Source organism: Lynx canadensis, chromosome B1 (assembly GCF_007474595.2).
Source record: "Lynx canadensis isolate LIC74 chromosome B1, mLynCan4.pri.v2, whole genome shotgun sequence".
NCBI lineage: Eukaryota > Metazoa > Chordata > Mammalia > Carnivora > Felidae > Lynx > Lynx canadensis.
The window spans coordinates 14,679,219-14,695,136 of record NC_044306.2 but is presented as its reverse complement, the minus strand read 5'-3'; positions in this window follow the sequence as shown (position 1 = coordinate 14,695,136).

The following is a 15,918-nucleotide window of genomic DNA, read 5'->3' as shown; positions in this document are numbered from 1 at the left end:
TCAGATGTGACTTCCAGAAGCCGGATGGACTGGAGAGAGCAGGAGAGAGCAGATCACCATCCGCAAGGGACCCTGTGACCTCCTGCCCGTGTCTGCAACTGGAAGAATTGGTGGCGGAGGACAGGCTGAAGATCCAGCCGCGAGGGGCTGACGATGGTTCCTGAAGCGCATCAACGTGCACCGTGAGGCTCTGTCTTCACTTCTGCGGTCTTTGTGTCGCAGTGTGGTGCTTTTCAAGTTACGTTCCGAGGATTCCTAGGATTCCCCGTAAAGATCTCTGGGGTGGGGCTGGGGCCCCAGCGGAGGGAGAGGCTGGAAGAGCAGGAAAGCCTGAAGGTGCCACCTGGGTGCCACCTGGGGCTTGGTCGGGTGTCATGTGCAAAAGGGCCCCACAGAAAGAGGGTAAAGTTAGCAGCAGAGCAGAGGATCTGGGAGCTTCTGAGCTGACTTCCCACATGTATTTACATAATCTCTCCTTTTTTGTTTCTTGGGCCTGATTTCTCCCGTGTAATAAACTCCCAGATGCTGGCCAGAACCCAGGCTCAGGTCAGCCTGTGCCACTGGGCAGTGCCCTCCTGGGAGCATGTCAGGACCCTCTGGGGTGGGCCAGCTCCTCACTGTCGGGCACTCAAAGCTGTGCCCAGCCGCAATTCCCGGTTTGCTGGGAACCCAGAGGCCCTTCGAGAAAGAACCTGAACGTGCTTGGATGGACTAGATGGGAAAAGGGTTGATGGATGGAACCAGGCAACGGGGCCCGGGAATGAAAACCCCCAGAGGGGGGTTAAGCCTAACAGGTGCAGGGATGAGGCAGCGGGAACCCGGGGTCAAAGCCTGGAGGCCCCACCCCTCCCACCAAGCCCAGCTCAGTTCAGGGCTCTGGTCAGTTCTGCCGTGGCTCCGTGCTCTCCAGGACAGGGCAGAGAAGAGTGGTCAAAGCGAGTGGGGAGTACCCAGGCCCAGAAGGAGAGAACAGCAGAAGGCAGAACTGACCAGAATACGTGAGCTTTGGGGGCCAATGGAACAGAAAGAGAAGAATCACAAAGAGAGGCCTCCTGCAAACATTCGGTGGGGTAGCAGTGGGTGGAAGTGAGAACGTGGAATTTTGGCTGCCACTGGGGGTATGAGCATCACTTGCTGGCTGGTAAAGCTCAATTCATACTGGTGGCTCAAAAATGAGGGCTGGGACCATCTCGGTAGGCAAGTGTGCGACTGCCTAGAACAGCGTATATATATTTTTTAAGTTTATTTATTTTGAGGGGGGAGGGGCAGAGAGAGAGGAAGAGAAAAAGAGAGAGAGAGAGAGAGAGAATCCCAAGCGGGCTCCGCACTGTCACCACAGAGCCCGACGCAGGGCTCGAACTCACGAACCTTGAGATCGTGACCTGAGCCGAAATCAAGAGTCTGACACTTAACCGACTGAGCCACCCAGGAACCGTCAGTATATATCTTCTTAAAAGCTATTATACCCTCAGTTCAAACCAAATTAATTCTAAAGGCTCAGGCGTAATAGATGAGCCGGTGGTAGTGGTGAGGTGCAGGGGAGGTGGGAGTCTGGAGCTCTTCCCGTTCAAATCCCCCCTCCCCACAGCGGCCCCTGTAGCTCAGCCACAGCCTCCGGAAAGATCTCTTCTGGAAGTCCTTCTCTCTCCCTCCGCCTCCTGCGGGAGAGGCTGGGGCACTGAGGCTAGGTTCTTGCTCGGTTGGCTAAGGCATCTGGGGTCGGCGGGCCACGGGGGAGATCAGTGCAGATTCCGGCACCTTCCGACCCGGGATCCATTTGGGAGCTGAACACCTTCTGAACCTTGCCTATCACGATTAAGGGCTTCTCAGAAGACCAGGGGTACAAAACCACTAAATATGATCTTTTTTTTTTGAATGCAGATCTCCCTTCTAGTCTTATAAAGGATACAGGGAACTTGCAGTCTCCGGAGAAAAGATAGGGCTGTTAGCAAACGGACCGCTTGAGTTCAGGCCACTCTTGTCCTTATGCTTTTAGCTAAAATGATCTGTTTAGTTGAACTGCTATCTTCTAAGTTAATTTCTTTTCATTCTTCGCCGCCAACTACAAGGGCCAGCATGCTTCAAGTGCGTCTGAATTGCATTTGCTTCGAAAAAGCTCAGTGTTGCGACAATATTGAATATATGCGCCATAACTTTTCACTCCGGGTACAGAACGGAATGGGATCTGGAGGCTCTAAGTGACTATCTCGTCACCTCATTTTTTATACTGCACTAAGATAAATTATTTTCCACTCCCCGCAGGTCCCCAAGCCCATCGGCAATCCTTGTCTACCCCGGGCCCAGGTGCTCCCTAGATGGGCTCCTCTGCTCTATGTCCAGTGCTACCTGCCCTCCAAAGCACCATGCTCTCCCCTGACCCATTGGGATGGCTTGGATGACTGTCACTTTTCCCTCTGACCTGACACTGCTTTCCTCACAGGACAGCCAGGTCTTAGAAAAACAGAAAACATGCCCCCGCCCTGCAGAACGTCCTACAGTGACTGCGCACAGCGCCCCAGACAGGGATCGCTTCACCAGGCCTGCAGTGGCAGGGTCAGGGTCTGGGCCTGTCCACCCACCTCTGGGACGGTCACCCTCCCAGTTCCCCACCCTCTCCCTCTGCCACGCGCACAACCTCCTCTGTTTTCTGATCGCGACAAGCTTTTTCTGCACTGGGGCCTCTGCCCTTTGTTGAGCTTCTGGGATGCTCCCTGCACAGGCCTTTGTTGGACTGGCTTCTCCTCCTTTGGGTCTCAGCTTAAGGCGGGACCTCCTCAGGGAGCCCTGTCCTGACCACCCGACCTACTGCTGTCCCAACGCTACGAGAGACTCTCTCCTGTTACTTACAGTAAATGCATATTTGGTCTTTATCCCCATTTCTTGCACAGAGCTCCTAAAACCAGGGGGAATTTCCTAGGTGAGGAGAGAGATAAGGTGTCTTTTGTTATGGTAATCAGGTGGCTTTTAGACCTGAAACTAGGGACAGACCTGAGGGAAGGGGGAGGGGAGGAGCTGGTGGCCTGGAGACTAACTGTGACTAGAGATGGAACTTGCAGTCCTACCGCCAGCCTCCAGGGAGGGGAGAGGGGCTGCAGGTTGAATCAGTGGCCAATGGCCAATGATTTAATTACGTTTCCTTAACGAAGCTTCCATTGAAAACCCAAAGGATGGGGTCCAGAGAACTTCCACGCTGGTGAACACGTGGATATTTGGGGAAGAGGGGTGTGCTCAGGGAGGGTCATGGAAGGTCCGAGCCCCTTCCCTGCACTTCGTCCCATCAGCTCTTCAGAGTTGTATCCTTGGATAATAAACCGGCACTCTAATAAATAAAGTGTTGCCCTGAGTTCTATGAGCAAGTTAACTGAATCCAAGGAGGGTTCATGGGAACCAATTTATAGCCGGTCAGTCAGAAGCACAGGTGACAATTTGGGCTTTTGGTCGGCTTGGAAGGGGGGCAATCTTACAGGAGTGAGCAAACTCACAGCTACTTTGTGGGCGAACACACTGTTTCTGAGCCGCCATAATTCATATTGTTCTAAAACGAAGGGGTAAGCAGGTTTTCCTTTGGCTCTGTTTTCTTACAAACATCCATTTAAGTATAGTCCTCAGGGAATATCTGCCAAATCCCAAAGAATTCAGGTAAAACCTGTGGGATCTGATGCTATCTCCAGGAAGATGATATCGGAAATCAGCTGAACTGTAGGACAGTCCGCTTGTGTTGGAGAACTGCTTGGTGATGTGGAAAACCCACACGCACACCTGAACTGGTACCAGAATCTCAGCAAGCTACTCTCTTCACTGTCTGAGTGTGTGTGCGTGTGTCTGTGTGTTCACTGTCTGTCTCGCCCACTTGACTAAGAGCTCCGTAAAAGAACAACATTTGAATGCTACGTTCCTACTAGATTTCCGATGCCTAGAATAATGCAGAGAATACATCACACACCCAGTAAGTGTTTGTTGAATGAATGAATGAATAAATGGCCATTGATAACACTGTAATCCTAGGAATTTCTCAGGGTATTTAAAGGATTGCGACTTCCCTCTTGTATCTTGCTAAATAATTTCAAACAAAATAACAAGAGACCGAATATACTTAACCGTGCAATTTCTAAGACTCCCTTTATTAATTTCATCAACAACAGAGCACCCAAACACAGCAGTTGCCACAGGAAAGTAATTATATATTAAGTGAGGTTTAGGACATACATTTAAGATCTGTATTAAAGGAATCATAGGTATCAATACAACACATCATTCAAGTTTACCATGATTTTCTATGGCTCTTTTATATAAAGACCTGCTTAATGGGCCAGCTAATCACTCTTCATTAAAATACTAGAAAATTCTTCCAACAACTGTACCACATTTACAGTCAAAGAAGAAAACAAGGGAACGTAAATACTGCCAAAATCTTGTGGGTCACCATAATCTACAGAAACTACCACACTGTGTATAAACTATGAATTGTTACTTGCCTATAATTTATGGGATGGGTTTTTCTATTGTCAGAATTAGTTCTGTACGCATTCAATAAAGACAACTCATGGCTCCTTTGCAGACTAGCAAATTCTTTCTGGACCACAATTCTGTCCTGTTGTTCCAAAAAGAAGGGGTAAAGTAGGTTTTACTTCAGCTTTTACCTTCTTACAAACATCCACTTAAGTACAATCCTCAGGGGACATTTGTCAAATCCAAAATAATTCGGATAAGACCAAGCACGGTGCCTTGGACAGAGGAAGCATTCCGTAAGTTCCTGGTAAATAAAATGCAACTCTGAGAAGACATGAAAATGTTCCCATTGTAAGCAAGCCTCTTTGCTTTTAAGAGCATTCGACATTAAAGCTCGATGCCTCAGCGAACATTTGGACGCCGCTTTCATTTAAGGTACCGGTCAGCTGAGAAGCATGAGGACAGAGGAGACCGCCCGCCCAGGGTCATGGGGAGAAGGTGGGGAGCCCGGCAGAGGCGGGATAGCAGGTGTGGGGCAGCACCCCCCTTCCCCGGGGAGCGGGGCACACCTGGGCACAGCTGGAGCAGGCTAGCAAGAAAAACAGGAGCCAGGTCCTGCCTGACCAGAGGCTTCGGTCCAATTCTTGATGCTGACGGGGAACCTCTGCGTGTGTTTATACGGAGGAATCACGTGACATGTTGGTGTCAGAAAATCAGTTCTGTGCCACCGTGGGAAACAAACCGGCAACTGGTTTGTTTGACAAGGGGCATCCGGCACGACAGGTAGAAATCACGCCCGTGCTGACTTTCTCCGTCCCTCAGTATCTACAGCTAGTTATTTCCACCTCAGTGATTATCTGTACCCCAAGCGTGCGTTTTTACTATTGACCCCCCCCCCCCTCTATTTTCCCTTCCAACTTCTGGCCAGTTCCTTTAGCTGGAATTATTTCAAAAAAAAAAAAAATGCTCGCTCACATAATTCATCCTTTCAAGAAATATATTTGAAAGCCTGTTATATATTCAATACCTTTAGGCACTCGCCTTGCAAAATGGTTCCTATCTTGGTTCTATTTGTGTGCCAAAAAAAAAAAAAAGTACTGTAATAAAGCTCTGTTCTTTATAAATGCCTTTTTTTTTTTCAGTCATTAATCTAGGTTCTCCGGACTCCTCAGTCTCTGCATATGAGGGAGGGCAACACAGAGCCTAGGAAGACACGACTTTCGTGACAATTTATACCCATCTCTTCCCAGATGATAACTGCAGCTTTCCAAAAGATACCTAACTAGAAGAGCAAGCATACCATTTCCTTCCATCTTAAAGTCCCCACCTTCACATGACTGTAAGAAAAGGACAGCCATAGGGGCGCCTGGGTGGCTCAGTCGGTTGAGCGACCGACTTCGGCTCAGGTCATGATCTCACAGTTTGTGAGTTCAAGCCCCGTGCTGGGCTCTGTGCTGACAGCTCAGAGCCTGGAGCCTGCTTCGGATTCTGTGTCTCCCTCTCTCTCTGCCCCTCCCCCCCCTCAAAAATAAATACACGTTAAAAAAAAAAAACCAAACAAACAACAGACAGCCATAGTTCTTCCAGGTGAACTACATGATAATAAACTACAACACTGAAAATACCCCGAAGCCCATCTTCTATCTTAACCTTCTTTAAATAACCCATTTTTTTTCAAGCACCAGCGTTATGTTTCAATTACCCTGTTTTCCTGTTTATTTTTAAACACAACTCTTCCTTGTAAATGCCAATTTAATCTGTACTCTGGATTGAAGAGTTACCTTCGACTCTAATCAAGTTCAGGAGTCAAAGCAGCCTACTTCCAAGCGCGGTTCTGCAACTGTACTAATTTCTAATCGGCAAATTCCCAACATACAAAGGCATTCAGGAGGTATTTTGCTAAGCGCCCAGTCTCTCACAACAGAACACAATTACCACTCTGCGCTGTTTCCTCATCTGAGAAGGGAAATGATGTCAAAGATTCCTTCAGGCTCTCAATGATTCTGTGATTCTATGTCAATGCAGCAGGATTCTGGCATAAAAGCATAATATAGTGCTCATGTGTGGCTCTGTTTCCATCTTGCCGGGGAAACTATTTTAATAATCGATCCAATCTGGAAAACAAGTAGGCTTTAATTTTAAAAAGAATAGCAAAATATATTGGCTATTAATCTTTTCCCTGGTAATAAAGGCTTCATCATTTACTCTTTCTCATTCAAAGTCTTGCTCAGCTTTGCTCCTCGGGATGAAAGCGTGCCTGTTTTTGTTCTCTGTGTTGCCAAAATTAACACTAAAGTTAAAATTATAGATGCCAATAAAATTACCACATGCGGTAGATACCGTGACTCATAAAAATGGTCAAACATGCCTATAAAATGTACGGTGGGCACAGCGGCAGGACGACTCTATTCCTTCCAATGAGCTGTTCACGGAACTCTTGACAAGCCAAGTTTTACCTGAAAACACCCGTGAGCCTGGGGAAGTCATAAGCTCTCTGAGGTTAAGTGAACAACGTCTCTGATGCAGGGCATCAGACGGACCTTGTGTTTTACAATGAGTTCAATTTATGAACCCCAATTTTATGTATAAATATTGTTTGGTTCTTGGAACAGACGGTCTACTATGATATATATTTTTTAAAAAGTTGCTCTAGGGGCGCCTGGGTGGCTCAGTCGGTTAAGTGTCCGACTTCGGCTCAGGTCACGATCTCACTGTCCGTGAGTTCGAGCCCCGCGTCAGGCTCTGTGCTGACTGCTCAGAGCCTGGAGCCTGTTTCAGATTCTGTGTCTCCCTCTCTCTCTGACCCTCCCCCGTTCATGCTTTGTCTCTCTCTGTCTCAAAAATAAATAAATGTTAAAAAAAATAAAATAAAAAAAAAAAGTTGCTCTAGAGGAACACGTATTCTCTTCCCACACCCTCTCAGCAGACAGCGACCCCTGCAGGAGGGCAGAGCATTACAGCTGCGTTATTTTAAACAGCTTTCCCTTGGAACCAAATTACCATACTTGACTTTCAAATGTTTGCATTTGAAATCTAAAAGGAAACTGGCATTGAAAAAGCCCGCTTTACCAGTTTACTATATGTTTGGTTTAAATGCCACTGTTTTCAGAAATTTAAGGCTGGGCCTTCCCTGCAATAGTCGATGGCAGTAAAGATGACATTTTTTTCTTTAAAAAAAAAGAAGGAATTTTAGAACATTTAGAAATTCTACACTAGCTTTTCTAAAGTCACCCGGTGCTTTATGTCAACACATGATGAGTGTCTTAAAGAAGGCTCAATTCCTAAGCTACCATTTGAATAAACGAACTGTCTTAATCCCAAAGAGAAATGTAAATAAGGGGTTCCCATTAATAATAGTAAAGTTAATGGTGTCCATTCCCCGTGACTTTCTTAAGAAACTTCTGATGAGAGCGAACGAGCAATCATGGCGGCATATGGTGCACACACGTGCGCACACGCACACACAAATGGGTTAACGTCCACCGCGTCTCCTGAATCTTTCTGCTTAGCAGTCTGTCTAATGCACAGACGTGCAGCTAGGTGTGATGACAAATCAATCGGTTCAGAAACCCATTATCTTCCTCCAACTAAGAGCTTTCATTAGTTATATTAGCTACCACTCTTGTTAGCTGAGATTTGACTACTGATAAAAAATTGCCACAGGATAAGCAGAGATGGGCAAGCCAGAAAGGGTGGAGGATGAGGTAGAGAAGGGCAACCCGTGGGCAGTGATGGGTGAAAACCCCCTGCTGGGGGGCCCTTGTCACCGTCAGCAGGAATGCTTCAGACATCTCTCTAATCAGAGTCAGATAACACCGCTGGACCATTTTGCTCTTGTGCTAGATGTGTAGCTGAAAAGTTAGGATGGCAATATGAGCCATCGGGCCAATTAAATGCTTCAGTAATTCAAACCTTTGCTCGGGCTCCACATTAGCACGTGTGTATGGACTAAAACCTGGCCGAGTGCTATTCACAAGCAGGCACGCAAATGCTTGTTGAATACCTAGGGACGGCACATACATGGACAAGGCAAGGTAAGACCCTGCTAACTGCCAGACATTTCCATCACCAGCTGCCTCCCTCTCTTTAGACCCTCATCCGGGGCTAAGTTACAGCCATTTACCCCCAGGGATAAAATCATGACGAAATACCAGTCCCAGTTGAACAATTAATTTCTCAGGTGTTACACACCAGTAGTGCACCTGGCCAACAGAAGTCCTTTGTAAGACAGTGTCCTCCTCCTCTTCAATTTAAGTGCATCGTGTGAGACCGGACCCACGTGCCTAAGTTAATCTATCCCGCACCAGAACCCAGCCTCACACCAGAGACGGATCAGATGCTCCAACTTGCACCGATGATATTTCTCAAGGACAGTTTGATACATGAGTCTAACACCTCCAGAGTCATTCTCTCCCACCATTTACAAGGTAGAATCACCACAGCTGCTCCTCAGTCTCTGTATTCCCGGATTCACTAGCTTATTGCTGGTATTGCAACCATACTGTGACTGATTTCTCTAAAATGCAATTATACCAGAACAAGAAGGCCTAATTAAATGACAGTTCCCAAATTACAGCACAATTATACTGAATGACTGCTACCAACTCCCCAACAACTGAATACTCTAACCATCCCTTCCAACAGTCATGGAGACTGTTATGAAACAACCACGTAAGAGTCTACTGGAATGAGGTACAGAGGCCAGAAGAGAGACACGGAGAAAACGCCCAACTCACTGTACCAAGAAGGAACTTTACTCTCCCCAGTCTGGCATCACAAGATGGATAGAGGCCATGGACTCTGAGCCAAAACTGTAGGTTCAGAGCCCAGTTCTGCTCTTCACTGGCTGCGGGATTTGGGGCAAATTATTTAATTTGGGGGGTTGCAGTTTCTTCTCGGGCGAAGTACACAAAGTGATGTTCACCTTACAGAGTTGAGGGGATTAAAGAAGATAAGGGATATTGGGTGCTTATGCTGCCCCTGAGACCTAAAAACTATTTGACAAATGCAGGAGTATTCTAATTACCTTCCCTGAGCCCACTTAAATTTATTCCATTTATTCTTTGATGGTGTTTGAATATCTACCGATAGCAATTCAATAGAACAATCACTCTGTCCTAAAAAGGAACTTTTTTGTTTGTAAACAAAACTGAGACATCTGCAAAAAGAATAAGAGAGTAACAGTCTTTGTTACACTAGTATGAATTCGTTTAATCGGACCACTCACCTCTTAAATGTGAGCATAAGCACTGAGTGAATGGAATAGTTTGATTGGGAAGCAGAAAAGCTAAGACATATACGTATATAATTTTATTTATATACACATATATATTTATTTATATACACATATACTTATACACACATATATTATATGTGTATATATGTATTATATATGTATGTGCATATGCATATTATATGTGCATACATATAATATATATGTATAAAATATACATATATACACAAGAATTATACACATATATTATACACATATCATATATACTTTATATGTATATATACCTATATATGCATACAATATATGTGTGTGCGTGTGTGTGTTGTGTGTAAACATACAACATTTGACATGTATTACTGGGCTGGGGGAGAATGGTGTGAAAGCAAAGGGGAAGAGACAAGGGCACCAGAAGATGAGAAATTGTATGGATAGAGAGTTACAAGGACACCAAACAAAGCTGGCCTCTTTGGAAATTTTGGCTGAGCCACTCTCTTACCTGAGAAAGGAAACTCCGCCTTTGAGGAGGTACCCTTAGGACCAAAAACCAGTGACACTAGGAGCTACATAATCTCTGACAGAACCTGAGGTACAAAGACCCATGATGGTTACCCCTTCTAAGGAAAACATCCTGTGGGATTCAAGAGAGTCATTTACGCACAAAATCTCGGAGTTTTGCACACTCCTTGCCTACGGATGGCTTGTCCGGTAATATGCCTCCTAATCAAGTAAATCATAAACAATGTCCCCATTGAAGGGTCGCATCTTCACATCTGTTCTTAACAGTAACAACCCTCTACGAGCAGCGTACGACTCTGTCCGGAACCATGTCTCAAAATAAGAACAATCATCATGGCTAGAATTTGAACTCCTGACGTCCATCCTGCAGTAATCTACCTTGTGAAGACTCTTAAAATGAACAAAACAGACCATTCTCGCCCTCTGTGACAAATGAATGCTTTTTAAACTGCCTCTCTTCTGAATCCACTATTTAAGGAGGATTCCCGTGTACAGGGAACGACTAGGAGATGGGAACTGTAGACACAGACATAAATCTCGATCCTTGCCTTCAATGAGCTTATGATTTGGGTGGGGAAACATGAAATAAATGCATGAAAACACAAGCAGCTAGAACATACTTAAATCACTGTTTACAACATCCTTAGAAGAGATACAAGAAAATACATGAATGGCTAGCAAATTAACTCAATAATAGGAATTTACTCATATATAATTACATTCATCTATCCATAGACAGAAGTAGGAATTCTATAATAGCATTAAGAAATGACCTTCTGTTGGAGAAATTAGGGAAGGCTTTACGCAAGAGGGAGACTTTGAATAGGGTCTTTAAGGATGAATCGAAATGATGGGTGTGGGGACCTTATATAATTACTGTATATTCTCAATATACTACGGTGTCACCAAGCATCTTTTAATACTGACTCAACATGCTCGACTTTGCTTTGAAGATGCACAGCACTGTGCACAAAGAAGAGACATCTTTAACCGTGTAGAAAGGAAGCATGCTTTCTGCCCCTCCGTGGAAGAGTGAGCGAGGGCGATGGATATGAAAGCAAAGAGAAGAAGAGGGGTTCAAGGAGCCTACCCAATGCAGAGTTTGCATTTTAAAATGTTCTCATTATGAGTACAAACGACATCAGGGATTTGGTGCTCTCGAAACATCTTTAATAAAAAAGAGTGCTAAACCTATGAATTCGACGAGATAGTTAAAGCCACGCTTTCGGATTTGCCAAGTTTCACTTTGGAAACGTAGCATGTAATGGACTTCTGAGGACCACATTTTGCCATCTCGCTATTTAAAGAAAAAAAAAAAAGCTTCTGTGTGAAAAGCCCATGGATGTTGTAAGAAAACAGCTATGTAATCATTTGAATCCTAAAGCAGACGAGGAAGAAACACGCTCGCTTCCTTAGTGGTTAATAGCAACCTCAATCTGATGTTAGTGTTGGAAACAGTCCCTGAGCGTATAAATCAGGCTCTCTTGGATTTCAGTGCACTACATGTAGGTTAACAGGCCAAATAACGCGCCAAATTTCGGGGACTATATTAATTGAGAAGAAGACATTTCAAACAGTATTTGTAGAATGCCCCCACCGGAAGAGTAGAAGAGATACTGCGGCGGATGGAAATCTGAAGCGGTTTAATTATCTCCTGTTCGCAAATCCTACAGCTGTCTGACTTTTCAGCTCTGATGTGACTTAGGATGAATCATACTGCTGAGGTGGCATCAGCCTACCACGGGGCATGTCTGCTGCCTAAGACTGAGGCAAGACCACCTCTCAGGGGACAGTGTACTCTTCTCAAAGCGGGTGTCGACATCGTACCATATGGCTTCGCACACAACACGTCTTGAAAGAAAAGCAGGGAAAACGTACCTGACCCTTTCTGGACTGGCTCCATGCCCCAGGTAGCTTTGACGCTAAAGCCTGGTGCATGCTAGGGGACTGCATCCAGGCACAAGGAGGAGCCAGTGACAGAAACGGACGTCCTAGAATCTGGAATAAGAAGAAAGAGTAAACCTTCGAGTAATAATATCCTAAATATGAGCATTTCAGATTGGCTACTGAGGGCACGTGGAACATAACAGGAATCTGGTACTTTACCTTCGGAGGTCTACTTTTAAAAACTGAGTTTTCCAGAACTCTCAGCTCTTCTTACAATTCGGGGCTCGACATACTGGTTCAAGTTCGGTTCAAAAGCTGGCAAGAAGCACCTTTAAAAAGGCTCTGTGAATGTACTTTGCTGGTAACGATTTTAGAAGAAAAAACAAACAAACAGATCCTCTTTACCAGTCTTTCCTCCTATTTGCATGGGACAGCTGGGGTCTGTCCCGTGCCTATCTCATACATCACAGCCACTCGCACTGAGCCAGTATCGCACTGCAGTGCCTCGGGAATCTGCAGTATCACTCCTCTTCTGCCTTGTTCTCTGCAAAGTGAAGTCATAGGGACGGATCAGCCAACCTGACTTCTCACTACCCTGCCCAGAATCCTTTGTGAACCGAAATGAGTCATCGCTCCAAGAAAAGCTACAGCCTCCTCTGGTTGTCTGCGCTGGCTCCTTTGTCTGTGCAGCGCGGAGACTCTGGGCTGGGAACGCACCCCGGGCCCGGGGCTGCAAGGGGGTGCATCCTCCTTCCAAGGGACCCGGGTCCCCTCCCACGCGTTAGCGCCAACTCAGATCTTTGCATCATTAAAACAGCAAAAAAGGGCACGTACCTCCGGATGCTTGAAGAACGAACACACACACACACACACACACACACACACACACTGAAATTGATCTAGCGTCAGATACTCACCAGTCTGTAATTATAAACCTGACACATTCCCTCTCCCTTTCCCTCTCCCTCTCCCTCTCTCTCTCTCTCTCTCTCTCTCTAAGGCTGGCTTTTCATTGTGATGCAGGACGGATCTCCCTCCTGTGTGTAACAGGCGGCTCGACTGTAACACTGGATCAAAGTTTAGCTGCAGTGAGCTATTTGTCATAAATTCCAGGCGCCGCACAAGCCCTCGCACGCCTGGGTCTCCTCGTTGCCGGCACAGCCCACAGGCTTGTGGCACCCGCGGCCACAGCTCCCGCAGCCCCCGCCGCCGCCCCGGAGAGGCGGTGTTGGGAATGAGGTCACTATGTCAGGAACTCATTCCAGCGTGAGCTTCTCCTGGGCTCGCCACACAGCTGAAACTGCACAGAGCGCTAGGATTCACAGGGTGGTTGTTGGTGGTGGTGGTTTTTACATCGTGGCTTCCTCTGCTTTTTCTTTTCTTTTCTTTTTTTTTTTTTTTAATTTTCTGTGTCTCAGACCAGTAAGGCCAAAAAAAAAAAAAAAAATCAATTACATAGTTGTGTGAAAACGTCTTTTTCGCTGCACTGTGTGTGAGCCCTGCACCAACTAACTCATGCATATGCACGTGTACGTGGTTGTATTTATAGACACACATACACAGCACGGGGCCCTATTTCATCAGAGCCAGAGAGGAAACGCTTCATCTCTATTTAGAGTACACGAAACAACATATAAACATCTCGAGAGGGAAAGGGGATGGGAGTTGGGGAGGGAGGAAAGGAAGATAGGGACATCAGCAGTCAGCGCTAAAACCGCAGAGAAATGGAGCCTGCGAGGAAAAGAATAATTAGGGAAGAAGTGAATTCTGTGCTCCTAGGAAGGATGCCGTCCAAACTGCCCCAAAAGGAAGGACACCAAAAGCAGGCACCTCTCACTCTCTGCACTCAAGAACCAGGTATCAGTAAATCATCCGATACAAGAAACCAAAGAGATTTGGGTAGCAGGGGATGCATGTACAGCATGTTCCCCACATCCTCACAAATACAGCAACTAGCCTTCCCTGAATACAAATTACAGGGCACAACCAGAGCTGGGAGAACAAACATGCACTGAATCTCTCAGTGAGACTATGCCGGATTGCTGAGTTCAGACGGTCCCTCGGCTACAATCCTACCAGAATCCTTTCTTCTTGTAACTTCTGCGATGTAGCCTGTCTCCCGCGACCTCCTCCCCCAGGAGCCGGGGTCTCATCCCAGCCTGTGCATACCCCCTGGGGAAGGCCCTCCCTCCAGGAACTGAGTCCTATGACCCCACGGAGGGATTCCCATTCTGCCCTTGGAAAATAAAAAACTTATAACCCTCTTCTGCCTGACCAGTCACTCGGTATCTACAAATAAAAATCCCATCCCTACATTCCAAATGATCTCTCTAGTCGCCTACAGTTTGGGACACTTCGTAACCACACACACTACATGCTCATTGATTGACTGACGATACATGGTCTTGACATTATTAAATAAAGTTTCTTCAGATCTCTCAACCATCTGACACTTTCCAAATCCTCTGCCCTCGTGGTTTCCCTCCTTTGCTTCTGCTCTGGCGTATCAACTTCCCTCTTGAAATGTTGTACAAAGAACCAGGATGCCTGGGTGGCTCAGTGGGTTAAGCACCTGGCTCTCGGTTTCAGCTCCTGTCACGATCTCACGGTTTCGTGAACTCAAGCCCTGTGTTAGGCTCTGCACTGACAGCACAGAGGCTGCTTGGGATTCTCTCTCTTTCCCTCTCTCTCTGCCTCTCCCCCCGCCGCCCTGGCTTGAATGCTCTCTGGCTCTCTCTCTCAAAATAAATAGAGAAACTTAACAAAAAACGTACAAAGAACCAAATACACTCTAGCTGTGTTCTCACCGTTACCTCCCTTGTTCTGGACTCTATAATATTCACGTGGCCTGAGACTATACATTAGGCTTTTGGTTGAGTCAGATGGTCAACCCCCAGAGGACTTCTTCACATTAACTGCTATTAAATCAGGTCTCATTTATACACTTGAAAAAAACCCTCATCCATGATGCCCTATGCATTTTCATCAGAAATGGTTTCGTTTTGATTTTCCTTCCTGATGTATTACTTCCTCTCATTAAAAAAATTTTTTTAACATTTGTTTTTGAGAGAGAGAGAGAGAGAGAGAGAGAGAGCAAGTGGGGGAGGGGCAGAGAGAGGGAGACACAGAATCTGAAGCAGGCTCCAGGCTCTGAGCTGTCAGTGCAGGGCCCGATGTGGGGCTCAAACTCACGAGCCGTGAGATCAAGACCTGAGCTGAAGTCCGCGCTTAACCCACTGAGCCACCCAGGCGCCCCTGCTTCCTCTCATTTAGTATGCCACCTAGACTCTCATCCGTGACACAGACTGAGACTGTGGCCCAGCACCGGGGCCTCCTGCCAGGACGGCTCACCTTGACTTGACTCCCTCTGAGTGTGGTTGTGTCGTTAGTTGTAACTCCACCAAATCCGCCTTCTCCAGCTCGTTCCTGTGAGGCACAGTCTGATCACTACAAGGTTAAAAAGTATGCCTCGTAAACCACTGCACTGTAAGAGTGCAGTGATGTAGCTACAGAATAAATGTATGAAAAATGAAGCTCTAAATAGAGCATCTTTAGCTCTGGCAACGTAAGAGCCTCTGAGGAAGCTCTGGGTCACTGGACCACCTCCTGATAGCTAAAAATTCAGATTTCCTCTATGATATAGAAAAGGCTAAATAAACGGGTAAAGAAAAAAAATACCCAAAGAAAACGGATGGAAAATTACAAATCAAAAGGTATTCGAAATTTCTAACATCTGAATATGTATGTTTCCACCTATACATGGGCCTCCAATGACCATATTAGAAACTCACCTAAGCTTTCCAAGGACCCAGTATTAGAAACTCACCTAAGCT